General features: G+C 44.2%; 1 protein-coding gene across 1 annotated transcript in view; it reads left to right on the forward strand.

Annotated features, from left to right (window-relative positions):
- The window catches only part of Dtd1 (D-aminoacyl-tRNA deacylase 1), a 158,736-nt gene that overhangs the window by 113,636 nt on the left and 26,613 nt on the right, over window positions 1-18,487 (forward strand). The window lies entirely within an intron of this gene.

The following is an 18,487-nucleotide window of genomic DNA, read 5'->3' on the forward strand; positions in this document are numbered from 1 at the left end:
CAGAACATAGTTTCCTTTTTACACTATCCACCGGGTTTCACGACCCTGTGTAGCCCTGAAGGTATAGTGTATAATACGTAGTATTTAGAAGTTATTTAAAAGTAAAAGACTGCATTAGAAAAACCTTAAGTTTGTGTAAAAATGCTGCATAATGTGTGAACAGCATCTTAAACTCAGCCACAATGTATGTGTCATGAATGTGATCCAGGCTAGCGTGGACACTCACTGTTCCATATTCTGTCTTCACTTAGCCCAGAAAGAATAGCACTACTTCCCCAGTTTGAATTAAAATGTTTTGGTTTAATATCATTCTTGTGTAAGGCTTCCAAAGAATCCATCGGCCATTACCTTCCCCAGCAAGAGCCAGCTGGGCCTTAACTAAGAGAGCCCATGCTTCCTGCTCTTCTTGCAGCACTGGAATGGGCCATAACAGACATATCATTGCTGCTGATCCACAAGGAAATAGTTCTGAAGCCACCTCCTTTAGCCTCTGGTCTGAGATCCAAGGTTCACATTTGTTCCTGTTGGGTCCAGCTCTATCAGGTCCAATTCTTTTGGCTCTAGGTCTCTGATATGACCTAGTAGGAGTCACTTTTAATGACACTCGTTCTGTAAGATGCCACTGTAGTCTCACTTTGGTCATCTCTCCAAGATGCTCCGTGGCTTATCTCACCTGTAGAGCCCAATTCCAAGCCACCTGTTTATAGTTGATTGACATCTTTGTTTGGGACATTGTCAGAATCTCCTGACTTTACTTGCATACTTGGTTCTAAGTGTGCTGACAAAATTGTGAAAGCTATCACTAACATTTTCTCTTTCCCACATCTCAACCTGTGGCACTTTGTTCCTTAGAATTCAGACAGACCTTCCCAGGTGTCAGAGGGCGATACTCAGCAGCCCTGGGCACCTTCGTTTCTGGTCCTGGTCTTCCAGGAAGATAGCATAATGGTCAGTTCTAGGCATCCGGCACCTTGGGTTGTGACTCTTTCTTTCTGGATTGTTGTGCAGAAATGTCGGATTGTCTGCAGGTTCAATTGTTCATGGTCCCCACAGGCTCAGGGGAGTGTTAGAATTTATAGGTGTGGAATGGAAAGGCCTTTGGCCTAGACATTCTGTGTATAACTGATTGAACCTGAAATTTAAACATTTATCTTGATGGCCTGACCTTCCTAGTGACAGCAGAGGCATTTTCTTCTATGCTTTGTCAAGCTTGTTCATCATCCATTTGTCCAGAAATGGTCCTGATCTTGACTTAATGACAGAGAATCATGTAATTTATTTGTGGACCTCTGAACCCCATTTTGACATTAATTTTCATCACAGACTCATATGGCACAAGTAATCTCAAATCATAAATTTAACCAAGATGGAGGGGGTGCTTAGTTGCAGTGAAGGGTTTCTTTTTATTGGGTTCTCCATATAATTTGACCAGTTTCTCGTCAGTGTAAATGTCAGCTGTTGTCACCAAAATTTAGTTGCCTTACGATGCACATGAAGAATCTAAAAATCTCAGGGATGTTTTTGAGAGGAACTCTGAGGGGAATTTTCCTTGTCATAAAGTCAGACTTAGTAAGAAGAGTCAATCCTTTGGCCAATGAGGCTTAGTCTGGAGGCGTGGATACCATTTCTAACATGCCCCCCTTCTGTCTGCTTTCTTAGGGGACAAAGGCCTGCCACTTTGTCCCTTCCAGCTTGTGTTAATTAATTCCATGTGTTGTTTTTGCTCATTGTCCAGAGAAGGGAGTTGGGGACGAAGTGTCCTAAGATGTTAATTACTTTCAGGGGCAGAAGGAACTACCACTGGGGCTGACTTATCTTTTTGCTAAGAAAGTTGGAGAGTACCTCTTTGCATTTAAAAGGTTGGGCTTTGGCTGCTTGTGAGTCAAATGTGTACTCCATGTTAGGCCATGAGGTCCAGAGGTTTAAGCAGCGTGATAATGTTACTTTTGCAGACACATTGTGACAGGTAGTAGATATAACCAAGGACTTAGCCACTGTGTCTGTAGGTCTGTTTAGCCTGTGGGTATACACCAAGAGTCACAACTGAGCTTCAGAGTTTCACATCAAACTGTGGTGAAGTATGCATGAATACCAGGAGGAGGGGCCTTAGCCCAACTCTGAGACAGGACTGGGATGTGATGAGGCTTCAATGTTGGGATCCTATGCAGTGCAGGAGGATCGCATGGTGAGGAGCATGAGAGCTTGGAATTCCAGAGCATGAAACATAGGGTGAAGAGGATTGGGAGGTGGAACTGGATAGGTGTGTGGGGTCAGATCATGGAAAATATTCTGTGACTCCGAGGAGTCATGGCTTTGCTTGAAGTTTTAAATGAGAAGTAGCATCATTTTGAATGCAGCTTTGCTGAGATACAGTTCTCCCACCTGGAATGTACAGGTCACTGACCCATCGTCTTCAGGATTGTACAACCAATACCATATCCCCACCATCACAAAACAGACCTGTCTTCAGCTTCGTATCCCCCACCACTACCAGCCCTAAGCAACTGATAACCTACTTTTTGTCTTTAGATGGCCCTGTTTTGGCCATTTCATACAAACAGAATCATACATTATGCAGCCTTTTGTGACTGGCTTTTTTAGCTCAGAGAGTAACACTTTTAGTGTCTATCCATGTTGTACATGATTCAGTGATTTGGTCCTTTTTATTTCCTAATAATATTCCATTGTATGGATAGACCGTACTTCATTTATTGATTCAGCAGCTAATGGAAACTTGCGCTGGTTTTCCCCTTTTTGGTTGTTCTGAATTGTGCTGATAGGTAGTGACATTTACAGTCCACTGGGTTGGCGTTCTAACTGCATCTCTGCAAGGTTGAGTACGAGGGTGGATTTGAAAGAGACAGGTGTTTCTGTGAATGTTTATAAAACTTTTTTAGGTGTGGAATCTTGGATTTTGGTGAAAATCTCATGCCGAATCAGCTACTTACGGGTGAGAGCAACTCTTGGTGGTCAGGACAGTGCTGGCGGAGAGAGTGCGAGAGCTGCTTGGTGAGACCGCTGGTGGCCTGCCTGGAATCGTGCCACTCAGGGTGAGACAGGCTAGAGACCAGGAAAGGAGTCCTGTGGAAGTCTGTGATGTGGGTCCTGCCTGTGAATTCCAGAGAAGACCTTCTTGAGGTGGCACAAAAAGGGGGTTAGGAGTTGAAAGGTCTCCTTTTTGGGTGGGGTGCAGGAAATCAGAGTAGAGTACATATGCAGACTGCCAGGCTGGTAGAGTGTGTTAGAAAGGACAGTGATGGTTTATAGAGGCTGCCAGCTTGACGGAATCATCTTGAAGGAAAGTCTCTTAAGCACATCTGTGAGGGATTTTCTAGGTTTAGGAAATGGGGGATACTAAGCCTTGAGCCAAGGTACAGGATTGTATACAAAGGAGTGGGTTTGGTAACCATGAACCTTTGTCTCTCTGCTTCCTGACTGGATGCAATGCGACCAGCTGCCTCCTGCTTCTGCCACTGTATCTCCGCAGCCACGCTGGGCTATATCTTGAAATTATGAATCAAAATAAGCCTTCTCTGCTTCCTCCCCTTTGTCCCTCCCTCTTCTCCCTCTCCCTCCCTCTGTCAGGTGTTTGGTTGCAGTTCAGAGAGAAGTGACTAATATGGAGCTCGCTGGAATGAGGGGAGATGAAGATCATCAAAGGGTTGGCTTCTCATCAACAGCAACCCCAAGATCTAGTTGGATAGTAGTGCCTTTCATGGTCCATCAGTCCCATGTCAAAGTCCCTGGATGCAATGTTCCCGGTGCAGCTTCTTTTGACACCAAGTGAGCTTACAGTTGCACGTGCATAAGAATGTCCTGAGATTTTGATTGTAGGTCTAGTAGATAAAGCCCACGAGTCTTGTAGGCTAATAGGCCCTAGGACCAGCTCCACCTCTTAGAGTACTGCTTTTCGTATCTCTGCTTCATGATGTATGGATGTGGGAGGCTGTAAGTAGAGAGAACCAGCACAACCAAGGTGGTGTGGGGACAGTGGTCAGGCTTCTTAGGACTTTGAGGAATTCTTGGCAGCTATGAGCAATGCCGGCATGTTCTCCCGGGTCTGTCCAGCAAGGTGAGTGTTTCGAGACTGGAGAATCAAAGTAGCATGGTGGCTTTGAGCATTATGTTTCTCCTCCAATTCGCAGGAGGGTATACTTCCTGATAGCCTTCTTTTGCTCCAGTTGTGGCAATATTTTGGCACAGGGCACGGCAGCTTCTGTTTATACCAAAACCATGGCTGATGCTTTTGTGAATATGCATTCTTCCACAGTAGTGGAATTCATGAGAGGTTTGTGGTGTTTTGTTAACGTTTCCTTTTAGAAGTGAATGGCAAGAGCCAACATTATTAGATTTCTAGAAATTTTTCCTGATACACTTCTGTTTTCTGTTGAGGCGTCTGCAGTTGGAGACCAAATAGGCCCAGAGTGACTGGAGGGCATCCAGAGCTAGGCATTCCGTGAAATAGGCAGAAGTGTCACCACTGTCTTTCGGAATAACACTGTTTTCTCTGGCAGGCTTGAGAATGGAGAGGGATGTAGATCTCTCTCAGGTTACCTGCAGAAAGACTGGTTGGACTACTTGAGCTGTTGGGCAAAAGCAGGACTGAGAATGAAGTGACCTCACTCCCCTGTATAAACAATGTGACTGCTGAATGGAGCTGAGGTTTTTGTCCATCTCACAACTGGGGTATCATCTTTATTTGGGACGCTTCCCCCTTCCTGCTCTCACTGACCTTCCATGCCTCATCTGCCCTGCATCTCAACATCCTGCCTCTTTCCTCTGTCTCCAAGTGTCCCCTGGAGCGCAGAGAGCCCCCAGGAAGGTTGTGTGGTTTGCCTGATTAGGCACTCCCATTCCCTGCCGCTGCTTTCACCCTCTTCTCTGTGCTCGGCTCTGTTCTCTCAGGTGTGTGCACCCAGCTTTCCACACTTTCCACCACCAGGTAATCACTCACAATGACTTTATGCTATTTCCAAAAATATGATTTTAAAAACCCAAGAAGACCTGAGAAGAGGTCTTGTTTGATATTCTAACCACCATTGCCTCTAGTAACACCTGAATGTCTCATAATTTGTGAAGAAATTTCCCTTTTGTAGATGTTTAGATCCTTCTAAAGATTTTTCTAGTGTGAGATAGGAAAATGCAGTGAACATCCTCTTACACATGTCTTTTTGCTTGGTGGTTGGCTGTTTGCACAAGATAAATCCTGAGGGATGAAATTACTGAGTCCTGATGTGCACATGTATAGATGTATGTATGCTTACATGTACATGTGTGTAGATGTGCATATGCTTATATGACATACATCTGCTTACATGTATGTGTGCTTAAATATGCATATGCTTACTTGTATGTATGCTTAGATGTGCATATGCTTACGTGTATGTGTGCTTGGATGTACATATGCTTACATATATGTGTGTTTAAATGTGCATATGTACTAACATGTGTAGTTCGAGGCTGCTTGTTAATTTCTGGCTGCCCAGATGATGAAATAATCACACAGAAACTATGTTATTTGCAATACTGCTTGGCCAATAGCTTAAGTGTATTTCTGGCTTACTCTTATATCTTAAATTAACCCATTTCCATTATTTTTGTATTGCCACATGGCTGTGGCTTACTGACAAGGTTCTGGCATCTCTGTCACTGGCAGTGGCTACATGGCTTCTCTCTACCCTATCTTCTTTCTCCCAGCATTCAGTTTAGCTCTCCCACCTAGCTTTGCTCTGTTAAGCCATTGGCCGAAAGCAGCTTCTTTATTAACCAATGGCAATAAAACATATTCACAGCATACATCACCTCCCACCTCAAACAGGTACATGTGCTTAGATGTGCATATGATTATATGTATCTATGCTTAGATGTGCATCTACTTACATGTATACATGCTTAAATGTGCTTCTGCTTACATGTACGTGTGCTTAGATGTGCATATGTACTAATATGTACATGTGCTTAGGTGTGCATATGCTTATGTGTATATATGCTTAGATGTGCATCTGTTTACATGTTTGTGTGCTTAGATATGCATCTTCTTACATGTATCTATGCTTACATGTATGTGTGCTTAGATGTGCCTGTACTTAGGGCTTTGAAGTACATTGCCAGACTGTGTTCTCTAGTTTTGCAATCCTCATCACCAACATGAAGGATCTTGTCCTCAAATCCTCACAGAGGCTCAAGGGTGTAATTATTTAACTCTTTTCAGTTTGATGAATCATAAATTATAGCTCATTTCTATTTACATCATTAGCTGCCAGTGAAACTGAACTTTATTTGTAGAGGGAGCTTATTAGGCATGTGAGCTTCTTCACATTTTAAAAATTGCTTTTGGAACTGGATTTTAAGATTCATAGAAGCTTGTGTTTTTGTTTGAATTATATGTTCTCTCATTTAAGAATTAGTTTTATAATTTGCATAACTCATTTTGTTGGTTACATTACTTAGCAAAATTTTCCATAGAGGCTGGAATTCTTTTGTGATTAATTTATTCTTTTGCTTTTTAAGTATTGAGGTGGGCATAATAGTTTCTGAATGCTTGTATGTTTTTGAATAGTCTCAGTTGACACAGAGTGTTTGGGTCATCATTTTTTGTGCTTAGACCCTGGAGACATTGTCGTGGTGGTTGGTTGTTGCTTGTGCCATCCTTCTTTCTGTTTAGCCACTTGTCTGTCCCCACACTCATTCTGTCATCTGTTCAACTCATAGTTGGTCAGGGGTTTACAGAGCCACACTGCTGGCTGTTCTGGTGTGGAGGGAAGAGGCTACCTCACCACACCTCTCTTTCATTTTCCTCTCTGTATGTCCTTGATCAATAGGAGGGTCTTCGATGATGTCCTTTGACATCTATCCAGATCTTTCTCCATACAGCCTCCATCCCACGGATGGCTGGACTTCCTGTGTTGGGTTTCCATGTTTCTGCTCTTTTTATTCAGTGTCTTTCCCATGACTCTCAGAAGAACTGTATGAACTCTATTCCTCAGTCACTAATGTCATTTTCTGCATTGCTCTATTTAAGAACTATATTTGCTTTATGTATTTTCTGCCTTAAATCAATTTTCAAGTATTTATTAATTATGCACATAATTAAAACAATATATATGAAAGTGTGTATTGAAAAATAACTATACTGATTTCTCCCTGTCCTTGTCTAACCATATTTCAAGGCATGAAACATTTCTTTTAGAACATTCTTCTTTATCTTACATTAAGGGACCTTCAGTAATTCTGACTTATTGAATTTTGCTATTTTTTTTTCAGGCTTTTACAGAGGAGGAATGGACCCTCCCATTTTTTCCATACTAGCCTTTTGTTGCTTCTCACTGAAGCAGTCAGCAGTATCTGCGTGGTTGTGGCTCAGGGACTGTAAGGTACTACAAAGCCATGTTGTTCCCTGCGGGTTTTGTTGTCAGCGGTCAGCCTTTGGCATTTCCAGACCCGTTGGCTTGTCTTTCTTCTCCTCTTGCAGTCTTGCTGAAGGTATTTTACTTACTCATCTCTGAGCCCCTGACCTTTTCTCTACTTTTCTTCCCCCATGGGAGCCTATGTTCTGTATCACTCCCAGTTCCCTTGTGCGCAGGTTAGTCTTTTGGCTGTTGAGGATTTACCTTATTTGCCCTTGGCCTCAACTTCTTTCTCAGGTCATGCCCACTGCCTTTCTGGATACCGTCTTTCCCCTTTTCTGTGTATAGTTATCCTGTGTAATAATTCTTCCTTGTTCCAGATCCATTCTCTTGGCATTTGCACAACATATAGACCAAGTGGGAGAGAAGCCCCCCGTTTTCCTTAAGATTATTGCAATTAAAGAAACATTTTGAATCATTTAAAGAACATTATTTGCTTAAAATGCTCATGAAGTGCTTTCTGTTACCAATTATGCATTGGAAAACTGAGCTGAAATTGTTCAAGTGTCTCTTTAAACTTTACCGATGTTCATGATTTTAAACCAGGCATGTGCCAAATATGCCATAGATGTTGACTCAAGTCAAAAGTATACATTGACTATAGTTGCTTACTATGATATAGTTGCTTATATTTTTTGTGTTCTATTGTCTAGGTCCCTAATAATGATAGGTCCATAAGAGGATGGAACAGTGGGTGGAGGTGGTCCTTACCTGACCTCATCCACAAATGGAAAGGAAATGGCCACTTCTGCCTCACAATTCTTAGAATTTTATGATCATCCCTCACTGAAAGAAAAACCCAAAGCCACAGTTATGGGGAGAAGAGAACTTTGACACTAGCCGAGGGGGGGGGGCAGAATGCCATCAACACCTTATACCCAGCAGGGCAGGGGAGTAGGTACAGAGTAAAAACGCCCTCACCACTACTGCACATAGCTTGCCGTTTGTGTGGCTAACCGATTTTCAGGGAAGGTCGCATGTATAATCAAACTGTCACAGATTACACTCCAAGTCGCTCGGAAATCCCTTCGCTTTGTAGCCTTTTCCAGTGCCTTGGAAGAGAAAGTCAGTGACCCGAAACAGCCACATCATTCTCCAGCGTTGAGACACAGAAGAAATGTCAGATGTCAGTTTCTAGATGCCAGCTGACAAGCAGGTTATACTAATGAGTACTCACATTAACACGGGTTTGTTACAGAAGACTTACATTCCTGTGGTTAGGATCCCTGAGTGACAGTCCTTAGGGCCAGGTAGTTGTTGTGCAGGAAGGATAGAAAGGGAGCCCCAGAGGGTACACACCAGGGTATCCTGCAGGTACATCTCACAGTTGGTCCTTCTAAGACCGTTAGTGGCCTGACCCTCTGTGACTGGCCAGAAGGTCCTTCATCAAAGAGGGTCAGTTACTGGAGATAAGCAGCCAAAAGTTTGAAAGGTTGAGAGGAGCTGCAGGCAGCCCCTGGGCTGGGGCCTCCAGGGACTCCAACAGCCTATGGTGCAGCTGCAGGAGTCCACTTAGGACCTCAGGGCCGGCTGCACTCTGCACATCCCACCGTAGCCTAGGACAAGTGGCCACCGACATGGGATGACTGGAGCCAATCCAACAATAGCCTGCGAAGCCAAGGCCTAAACCCAGGGAATGAGCTCTGTAAGAACAAGAGGAAGGCGCCACACCCTCCTAACTTTGCATGCCGAAGCAACAAGGAATTAGAAAATAAAATTAGCTTGCACGATTTCACATGGGGACAGATGCTTTTTTACTTACTTTTTAAAAAAGTTCCACAAAAACCTCAAGCAGAGTTAATAATGTATGAGAATTAGGTACCATGTGTGCGCTCTAGTTCATAATGTTTTTATTAAGCAGCTAGTTGATTTAACAATAACGGAACACGGCAGTTGACACAAGGGCAGACTCTGGTGTGTATGGAAACATCCTCTTAAATGTTTGGTCAGGTTTTCCATTGCATAAGATTAGTTTTAAAAAATGCCTTCCAAATTATCACATAAGGTAAAATTATACCAAGCTGCAGTTTGATAAAATAAATTGTTCAGCTATAAATTCCAGTTGCCCTGTTAAAGAATGACTTAGTCAATTGCAGGCCACGTGTGAGAATATGTTTCTGCAGGTCTGTAAATGCATGGTAGATACAGGCATGCATCTTTTCAATGTTTTGATAGTCATTTCCTGATTAGAACCCCATCCCTCTCCTTTCTTCTCCCAACCCCTTGTCACCTGGGCCTTGAGTAGAGGGATAGGACAGGGGAAAGGGAAAGGTTTTGGACCCACGGGCTTCCCTGCAGTTCAAGAGATGCTCAGTTCCGAAGGCAGAAGTGATGTATGTGCAGTTGACCTGTAGCCGTTGGGCTAGCCAGTGAGAGCTCCTTCCCCGCAGTTTGAGCGCAGGTGTCATTTTATTTTTTATTATTTGAGAATTTTATGCATGTATACACTGAAATATGGTCATATACATCCCTATTCAGCATTTTGCCTTCTAGTTTCTTTATTTCCCCTAACACTGCTCCCCCTAACTTCATGTCATGGCTCTTGCTGCCCCTTTCTTTTCCTTTATAACGCACAGTGCTGCCCGTACATATGTGGTGCCGTCCACTGAGCACTGGAAACATACCAGGGTCCTTCTCCACGAATCATGATTTGTTCTTCTCTGGCAGTTACCAGTTGCCAATAGCTCTTGATTGAGGACCCTGCCATCCACCTGTAGTCTACTCCTGAGGACGTTGTGCACCATCTCAGAGGACAGTGGGTTCCCCTGGTGCTATTCCAGCATTGTTTGGGTCTTACTGCACCTGCATGGCATTGGTAGAAAGGCACTGCCCACATTTATCTGGCAGGGGAGATAACCATGATCAAGAAAGGTACCTTCCAGAAGTTTCTGTGGTCTAACATGGCAAACTGAAGCAGAGTGAAGTTTAATGATGTTGACAACAAAGCTTATGATCTAACTTTTATCTGCTCTCCAATGTGCTTTACTTCTTTGTTGCCTTGGAATAGTCAAGTATTCAAGAAAACAAACAAATAAGGACAGCATCTGCTTATCTCTAGGGTGAGAGAAGGGTCATGTGTAGCTGAGATGACTTGAAAAGGCCATGGTTCTCTGACATTCTTCATTCATGGACACTTAGGAAAGATGGCATTGTGGAGATAAACTTCTGAAGCACTGAGCTGAGTTAATAGGGTGCTTGTGTTAGGCATTTTGTCCTTTTGTCTTGAATGCGTACCTGTCTCAGGATTCCTGGTTGGGCATGTCCTTTCTCCCAGTGTCCTGTGACGTCAGCTGAGTCACAGATATGAGCTAGCAACTCAGAGGAGTAATGCCTTGTGCGCAAGTGGGGGCGGGCACATTTGAGCTGTATGATTTGCACAATAAGATGTTCTTGGAATCTCTGTAAGGGGTTGGTTGGAGCAGAACTTTCCCGTCTACACCAGGGTCTATAAAAACCACAGAACTGACTTCATGGGCTTAAGTTTTTCTTTTGTTATTTTCTTCCTTTTCTAATTAGATTTTGCTCATATGCGGGACAGAACAGTCTGGCAGGAAATAACTGGCATTAAAATAACTCCAAGACAGGACCGTACCTCTTATTAGCCTAGAAGGATGGGAATGGGATTTGCTGCCCTGGGCCCTAGCACTCTCAGTAAATCCCAACATAGGTGAGCATTTGCTCCAAAGAGCAGTCAGGTCAACTGGAGGCTTGGCAGGCAGTCCTGAGACCTGGCTCCTGCCCAGCCTGCCCAGCCTGTACTTGGCTTTGGGCAAGCGCTGTCTTCACTGACCTCATTGTGCTCAGAAACAATCTGGGAGTAATAATGTCTGCTCTTGAGTTCTCAGAATCCCATAGGGGAAACAGTTGGCTGTCAGGATCTAAGGGGTCATTTGTTTCCGCAGTGTGAAGATGGAGTTTAGGGAACTGAAGGAGAATTTTCACTGTATGTGCATTGGGCCTTTGAGGATAGAGGCTCTCTTTTTTCTAAGTTATAGATTCCAATAAGAGAAAGGATATGTGCAGACTTGGGTTTTGTGGGACTTCTCACAAAAACGTGCTGTAGCTCAACTGTGGCCTCGGTGAGTTTTCACTGTTGATGTCGTCCCTAATCATGTTGAAAGTGAGTGTCAGGTGCCCTTGCCAGCTCACTCCGGCTGTGATCCTCCCATCAAGTGTTAAAGAGTACCTCATTTGTTCTGAAATAAGCCACAAAGAAGCCAGTTCTTGGGAATTGCTGCAAAGCTCAGTGTAGTGCTTTAGTCTGGTAAGTTGGGGTGTCCCCAGGGAGGCAAGTGGGGTAGGGGACACCACACCCATCCCTTCCTGCTGCCTCCACTTGAACCCTTCCAACCTCGTTTGGTGTAGCTAGCTGCAGGTCATTAGACTGTGCCTGATTTCCTAGAGATATTGGAATCGTAAAGATTACAGGGTCTGACTGAGCATGAAGGACTAGGACTCAAATCCTCTGGTTAATAATGGAGACACCCCTCATCATTAGTGTCACAGGAGCTACCTGTCATGTCATAGTTTCTGTCACATGGCACTCTATGTCCTCAACATGAAGAGATAAAAGACGCCCCGTGTAATGGCGTGTGTGCGAAAGAACAGGGTAATGATAATGGCTCCCTGTTTATTTGGTGCCCTGGGTCATTTATGGTGAAGCAGATGTTTTCCTCTAGCCAGTGAACTGCTACATCATTAGAGACAGATACCCTAACCCTGAAGGCACAGGCCCCTCGTCCATACAGGGCCACTCATGTCTGCAGCTGGCTGAGTGCCTCTTTTCCTCGTCATGGCACCTGTGTAACCATGCTGCTAAGAACTGGGAACCTGGACCTTCCTTCCCTCCAAGGCCATTTCCTGGTCTGCTCTTGCAAACAACATTTACCTGTTCATTCCTATTTCAGAAAGTCTGTCTGGTGTTTTTTTAGGTGCCACAGAGCAATGTCCACATCCCTATCATTGTTTTGAAGACTAGGGCACCTTGGCTACCACTGAGTCTTGGTGCCCTGTTCACTGGGCCACTCTCCCATCTGCTCTGTTCAAGGGCTCTGGGATGAGTCCACCTGCAGAGCTTTGGCATCCTCCTCCCCTGGAAGATGCTCTAGTTTCTGTCTGAGGGCCACCGCAGCCCAACTCACCCCTCACTCATCCCCTTTGCTGGTTTGCTTCACCATCCCTGGGCCTCTGGCTTTCCTGGTGTGACGCTCCACTCCTTTGGCTTCTGTCTTCCTGCGTTGTCATTTTCCGCTCAGACTCTGCACTGCTTCTCTTTACCACTGTAGGCCTGACAGTGAGCTAGCCACATGTTCTAGGCAAATGGGAAGGTTCTGGTGGGCTTATGATTACTCCATTATACATACGTATCAAGTGTTTAGAACAGAGACTGGTTCTGGCAGATAAGGGGTTACCAACCATTTTTCTGGGGAACAGTAAGCCCCAAAGGTGCAGTGATGTGCTACTCTCTGCTGTGACTAGGCACAAAATATAGCTTGTGTTCAGGAAATATCTGTTAAATGAAGTTAATATGCTGAGGGAGAGGGGTTGTGTGGTTCCCTGGACAGAAGGTCTTTGTGCCACACTCCCCTCTGCTCTCTAGAACAGTGGTTCTCAACCTGTAGGTCAGATATTTGTATTATAGTTCATAACAGTAGCAAAACTACAGTTATGAAGTAACAAAGAAATAATTTTATACTTGGGGTTACCACAGCATGAGAAACTGTATTAAAGGGTCTCAGCATTAGGAAGGTTGAGACTACTGTTCTAGAAGCCTCAGGATTTCACATACTGCCAAACTGAAAGAAAGCCCATAGCTTCGCTGGTTTGCTCTCAGCTGCACTTGTCCCCATCCATACTGATTTTAACCATAAGCAGCATAATTGCTGTCCCTAACAGGGGTGCCATGCTCAGGCTCACCAGAGGCTTCTGTGCACCCCAGGAGCCCTTCCTCACCTCTAGCTCTGTACAGTGCCAGGGTTCCAATGTGGCCAGGGTCAGGAAAGAAGGAAGATGGTGTCACCTCACTCCTGCATGCTATCAGTGATGGAATCACTTCTTTGCCACCCCTGCAGTGCCTGCAGACCACATGCCACGTGCTGTTAGGTCATATGCTATTCCCCTTGAAGCAGGAATCAGCGTGTGCGGGAGTGGGGGCGGTGGGGTGGGGTGGGGGGTGGGGGGGACGGGGGGAGGACTGGGAAGGGACCGGCTATGGTGCTAACAGTGCTTCTCCGTGGATTGTTCACAGTGATGATGGTGACAAATTGTTTTAGCATCTGAAGAGTTAGCAAATCATGGTAGAAGAGCAAAGCGGAGTCCTAGCAGGTGATATTAGCATGACATTTTTCAGACTATGTATAAGAATGTGAACACCCTTGGGTAGGGCTTGCCCTTTGGTGATAGATAGCCCAGTCTCCACCATGTTTTTTCTATTGAGCTCTGTGTCCCTATGCAGCTGTGCGATCTCTCAGGGTGTTTCAGTTTGCAGGCTTGGCTGCAAAGCAGGTAAAACCTGTGCTCAGATGTTCTTAGAGAACGCTATCAGAGCTCGCGGATGTTAATGAAAAAGAAAGTTCTTCATTTAGATCCCCTGGGGGCTCTTTAGTCCAGAGCTGCCTTTGGGTTTGTCTCTAAGACGCTAAGGTCAGTCCTTGGGACAAGGCCTACTTCACAGTGTGAGCTTGCTCATCAGTGCCTAAACAAGCAGAGGGGAGAGAAGCTCCAGAAGCACTCAGTATCAGCACTCATGGGTACTGTGCTCACAGACCACGGTATTTCGCTTTTTCTTCGACGTGGATCTCCTGTCTTTCTATATGAGCCCGTGCACAGTGCCATGCTTTCCTTTCTCTTTCTTCCTTCTCTTTAGTTCCTAGGAGGAAAGGGAAGGGAGGGGTAGACGGTGAAGATGAAATGAGAAGGGGGAAGATCCATCTGCTTGAAAGAAGAAAGGGAGGGAAAGAAAGGGGAAGGAAAGAGAGGGAAGAAAGAAAAGGAAAGGAAAATAGCCCATCTGCTTCTTCACCCTGAGACATGAATTCCACCTCCTGGATGCATTGGACCCAATTTTCCGAGAAAAGGCTTCAATTTATTAATTTGGTTCACAGTGTTCTCACAGAGAACTTTATTTGGTGGCCTGGAGCCATGTGGGATTGAGTTATTTTAAGATAAGTAATGTAAGAGAATCAGCATTGCATGGTTGGCAGAAACATGACTGCCTATTGCTTAAAGAATTATCACATGTGATTTAAAAGCTTGGCTCATGGTGGTGGAGGGACAGGGTTAGGGTGAAGTTCAGATCTCCATCTCTACATTTGTGTGCTGTGGGACAAGGCCTTTGTGTCAGAGCCCCATATGATGGGTGTTGCTTGGAGCTGTGATGCCCCTGAGCAGCCCCAGTTCCCTGGGATCCTGCCTCTCTCTTAGGACCTGTTATCCAGGGCAGTAGAGGAGGAAGCAAAAGGCACAGCAAGCCTCGTGTGGGAGCCGACTCTACACAGGCACCGCAATATTCATTCTTGGCACTTGTAATATTCACATTTCCTGTATGCTACCTCTAAAAAGGAGAAACAAAACTAAGAGGGTCTCTTGTCATCTGAAACAAATACCATATTTTCAACACCCGTCTTGGATCACATCTGTGATCATCCATTTATGTGGGTATCTACCTATACATGTTGCATACAGGAGTATAATACACCAAAAGGCAACTTGGCATGGTGTATGTACTGCAGAACCCTGACTTCCAGATTTTTAGGTTTTATGAACCAGAAATACAGAAAATAAAAAGAAATTGGGAATTCAGTATGTATTGTCAACTTATGTTTACCAAAATATTATTATTATTGTCATTATTGCTATTTGTTTTGTTTTGTTTTGACAAAGTTTCTTTGTGATGCCCTGGCTATCATAGAACTCGCTCTGTAGATCAGCCTGGCCTTGAACTCAGAGATCTGTGCTCCTCTGACTCCAAAGTGCTGGGATTAAAGGTATACACCACCATTGCCCAGCATAACAATCATTTTTAATTAAACATTATTTTATGGGTATGGGTGTTTTGCCTGAATGTATCTCTGTATGCCTGGTGCCCACAGAGGCCAGAAGAGGTTTGCTACCCCTGGAACTGGAGCTTCCGTGTGGGTTCTGGGAACGGAACAGGGTCCTCTACAAGATCAATAAGTGCTCTTAATCCTGAGCTATTTCTCCAGCCCCTGCCATTATTGTAAAATTTTAGAAAAACACATATGAAGATTGCCATTGCAACCATTTTTAGTATGTATTTCTGCGACATGAGGCATATTTACAAGTTAAGATGTTTTTTTTTTTTTTTTTTTTTTTTTTTTTTTTTTTAAGAAAGGAATAAGACTGAGGGACCCATGCTTGACCTCATGGTGTCAAAAAAGAAAGAGGTTTCAATAGGAGGGAGAAATGAAAGCATGAGTGTAACAGTTCTTTCTCATCTGCGGTCAGATATATAAAGGGAGTATTTGCTCACGGAAAATAATGCTGTAATGAAAATGTGGCCATTCCGGTTGCCATTTCCTAGATTTAAAACGCTGAAATGTTGTCACCTTTTCTTCTGAACTTTCCTATTTAAAGGACAGGGACACACGTTGTTTGTTACCAGGCCATGGTCAGACAATGAGTGTTGGGCAGCATGAGGTCAGCCACACACCTAGAACACAGTGTAGTAGGTGTTACCCTTCGCTGGGTGGCTGTCGATGAAGGAAGCTCTGGGCTGATGTACACTCTTCCTTCTGTGGTCCAACTGTCCTGCACAAACAGCTCATGGCCTGGCCCCAGTCAGAAGCCAAACTCTAGGTCTGATTTTGTTCTTAAAGAAGTGAAAGTTGACAGTTATAATTGAAGCCTGTGTCTATTCATTCCACCACATTTCCCCCTCTCCTCTCCAGTACACCGGAGCTAGTGTCTGCCTCCCACCCATTTACATGAACTTACCACAGTGTGTAGTGGGTAAATTCATTACAGTGTGTAGTCTGTGAGCTCATCACGGTGTGCAGTGCATGAGCACGTCATGGTGTGTAGTTCTGTCTCTGAAACTTTGTTTTTGCACAAGATAATTTTAAAGATTCTTCTATTTTTGTAATTGCAGATTTGCCTGTCCTACAGTATTACTTCTTGTTAGTTTAGCATGTTATTTTTATTCATCCTATTAGTGGATATTTCCATGGTTTCTAGGTTTTTTGCTAATATAACACTACACATTTTTATGAGCCTCCCTGTGTGCTTGGGTTGAATCTTTTTAAAAAGTAATATTTTTACTAAATTTTTGAGGATTTCATACAGTGTATTTTGATTATATTCATTCTCTTCCTCAAATCCTCCCAGATCCACTCTATCTTCTCGCCCACCCAACTTTGTGCTGTTCTCTCTCTCTCTCTCCCTCTCTCTCTTTCTCTCTCTCTCTCTCTCTCTCTGATTGTTTGGCTGGGTGTTGGTGGCACATGTGCTTGGGAGGCAGAGGCAGGTAATTCTCTGAGTTTGAGGCCAGCCTAGTTTACAAAGTGAGTTCCAGGATGGCCAGGACTACACAGAGAAACCCTGTCTCAACAGACAAACAAACAAACAAAAACAAAACAACAAAAACCACAAAAACCACCCAACCAAAACCAAACCAAACCATTGATTCGTCTAATTTTGTCTCTGCAAATACTCTTGGCTGTGGTGTCTGCTCTGGAGAGTGATTGGCTTATTAAGGCTCACACCTTTAAAGAAAACAGACCATTCCTCTCCTGGAAGCTCTCAATGGCCAATAGCACCTCAGCAAGGGGTGAGACTTCCTGTGCCCCTCCCACTGTTGCGTGCTGGGACTTTGACCTGGGCTGACACAGGTCTTGTGTATGCTGACACAATCACTTAGTCTATGTCTACCTGCCCTGTTGTGTCTGGAAGACACCATTGCCTTGTAGTTATCCACCACCTCTGGCTCTTACAATCCTTCAGGGGCGGAATCTTGTAAGGGGAGTTTCCTGGGAAGTCTCTGGGTCAATGGTGCAATTCAGCATAAAATCGAATTAGCATATCAACCAACCTGGTTATTTGCTGTAACTTTTCAGGTTAATGGAAATTGGGAAAGATAATACTGTAAGCCAGTTGTTAATAAATTTGGTTTCTTAGACCAGATGGAAGGTTACTGATTGTTTATTAATAAAAGGTTGAGTTCTAATCTGTGTATAATAGAAGCAGTGCTCTGGCAGGCTGTGTGGAGTGGGCAGAGGCCAGCTGAGAGAGGCTAGCCCTTCACTGAATTTTTTTCCCTGTGATGGAGAAAATGCCTGCAGACTTGGTCCGGGAAGCAGATGGAGCTGGGTGTTGCTGTCTCTCAGGGTTTGGTACAGATGCCTTTCTTGGTCCAAGAAAATCTCATGAACCAAAACTTGGCTAGTATTCTCAGCAAGCCTTTTTTGGAGTGGCTGCACTGTTGCTCAGTGTGAGATGACCTAAGTTTCTTCTGACTGTCTAGTCTGTGGTTACTTTGAAACTCTTGGGGAGATATCAAGGGAAGAAATGGGTCCAGGTCACATCAGAGCCCCTGGAAAGTTGGAGGATGCTCCAGTGGCTGGTGGCTCATCTGTGACAACCATTAGCGTAGTAGGAGCACGTGTCTTGGGTGAGTCAGGCTTTAGGCTCAGGAATGTAACTGAGACACTGTATTTTATTTCACAGTCTTCTCTGTTACCTTCAGCAAATACTGGAATGCTTTGAACACTCTTTAAAAAATAGAGGGGAAACAATGGTGAGAAAAGCTACCAGGCCATCAAAGAAAATGGTAACAAGTTAAAAAAGGCCTTTGTCATTTAAGACGTTTTTCTGAGCTGGTGTAAGAAGCTTGGTGCATGGCTATCTTCACATCCCACATGCTGGGTGATGAGAGGTCAGAGTGGCGTTACAGGTAGTGGGCAGAGAATCTGTGTGAAGGATTCAGGTGCTGTTTGATCAGTGTTGCTCGTTGTTGGATCTCTGAGCAACTGTGAACAATCAGGCACCAGGAAGAAGCTTTCCTGTGGCTTCCATGTGGGAAGTTCTCATGTGCTGGCTACATAGTCACATCTTCACCGCTTCAA

Source organism: Microtus pennsylvanicus, chromosome 2 (genome assembly GCF_037038515.1).
Source record: "Microtus pennsylvanicus isolate mMicPen1 chromosome 2, mMicPen1.hap1, whole genome shotgun sequence".
Taxonomy (NCBI): domain Eukaryota; kingdom Metazoa; phylum Chordata; class Mammalia; order Rodentia; family Cricetidae; genus Microtus; species Microtus pennsylvanicus.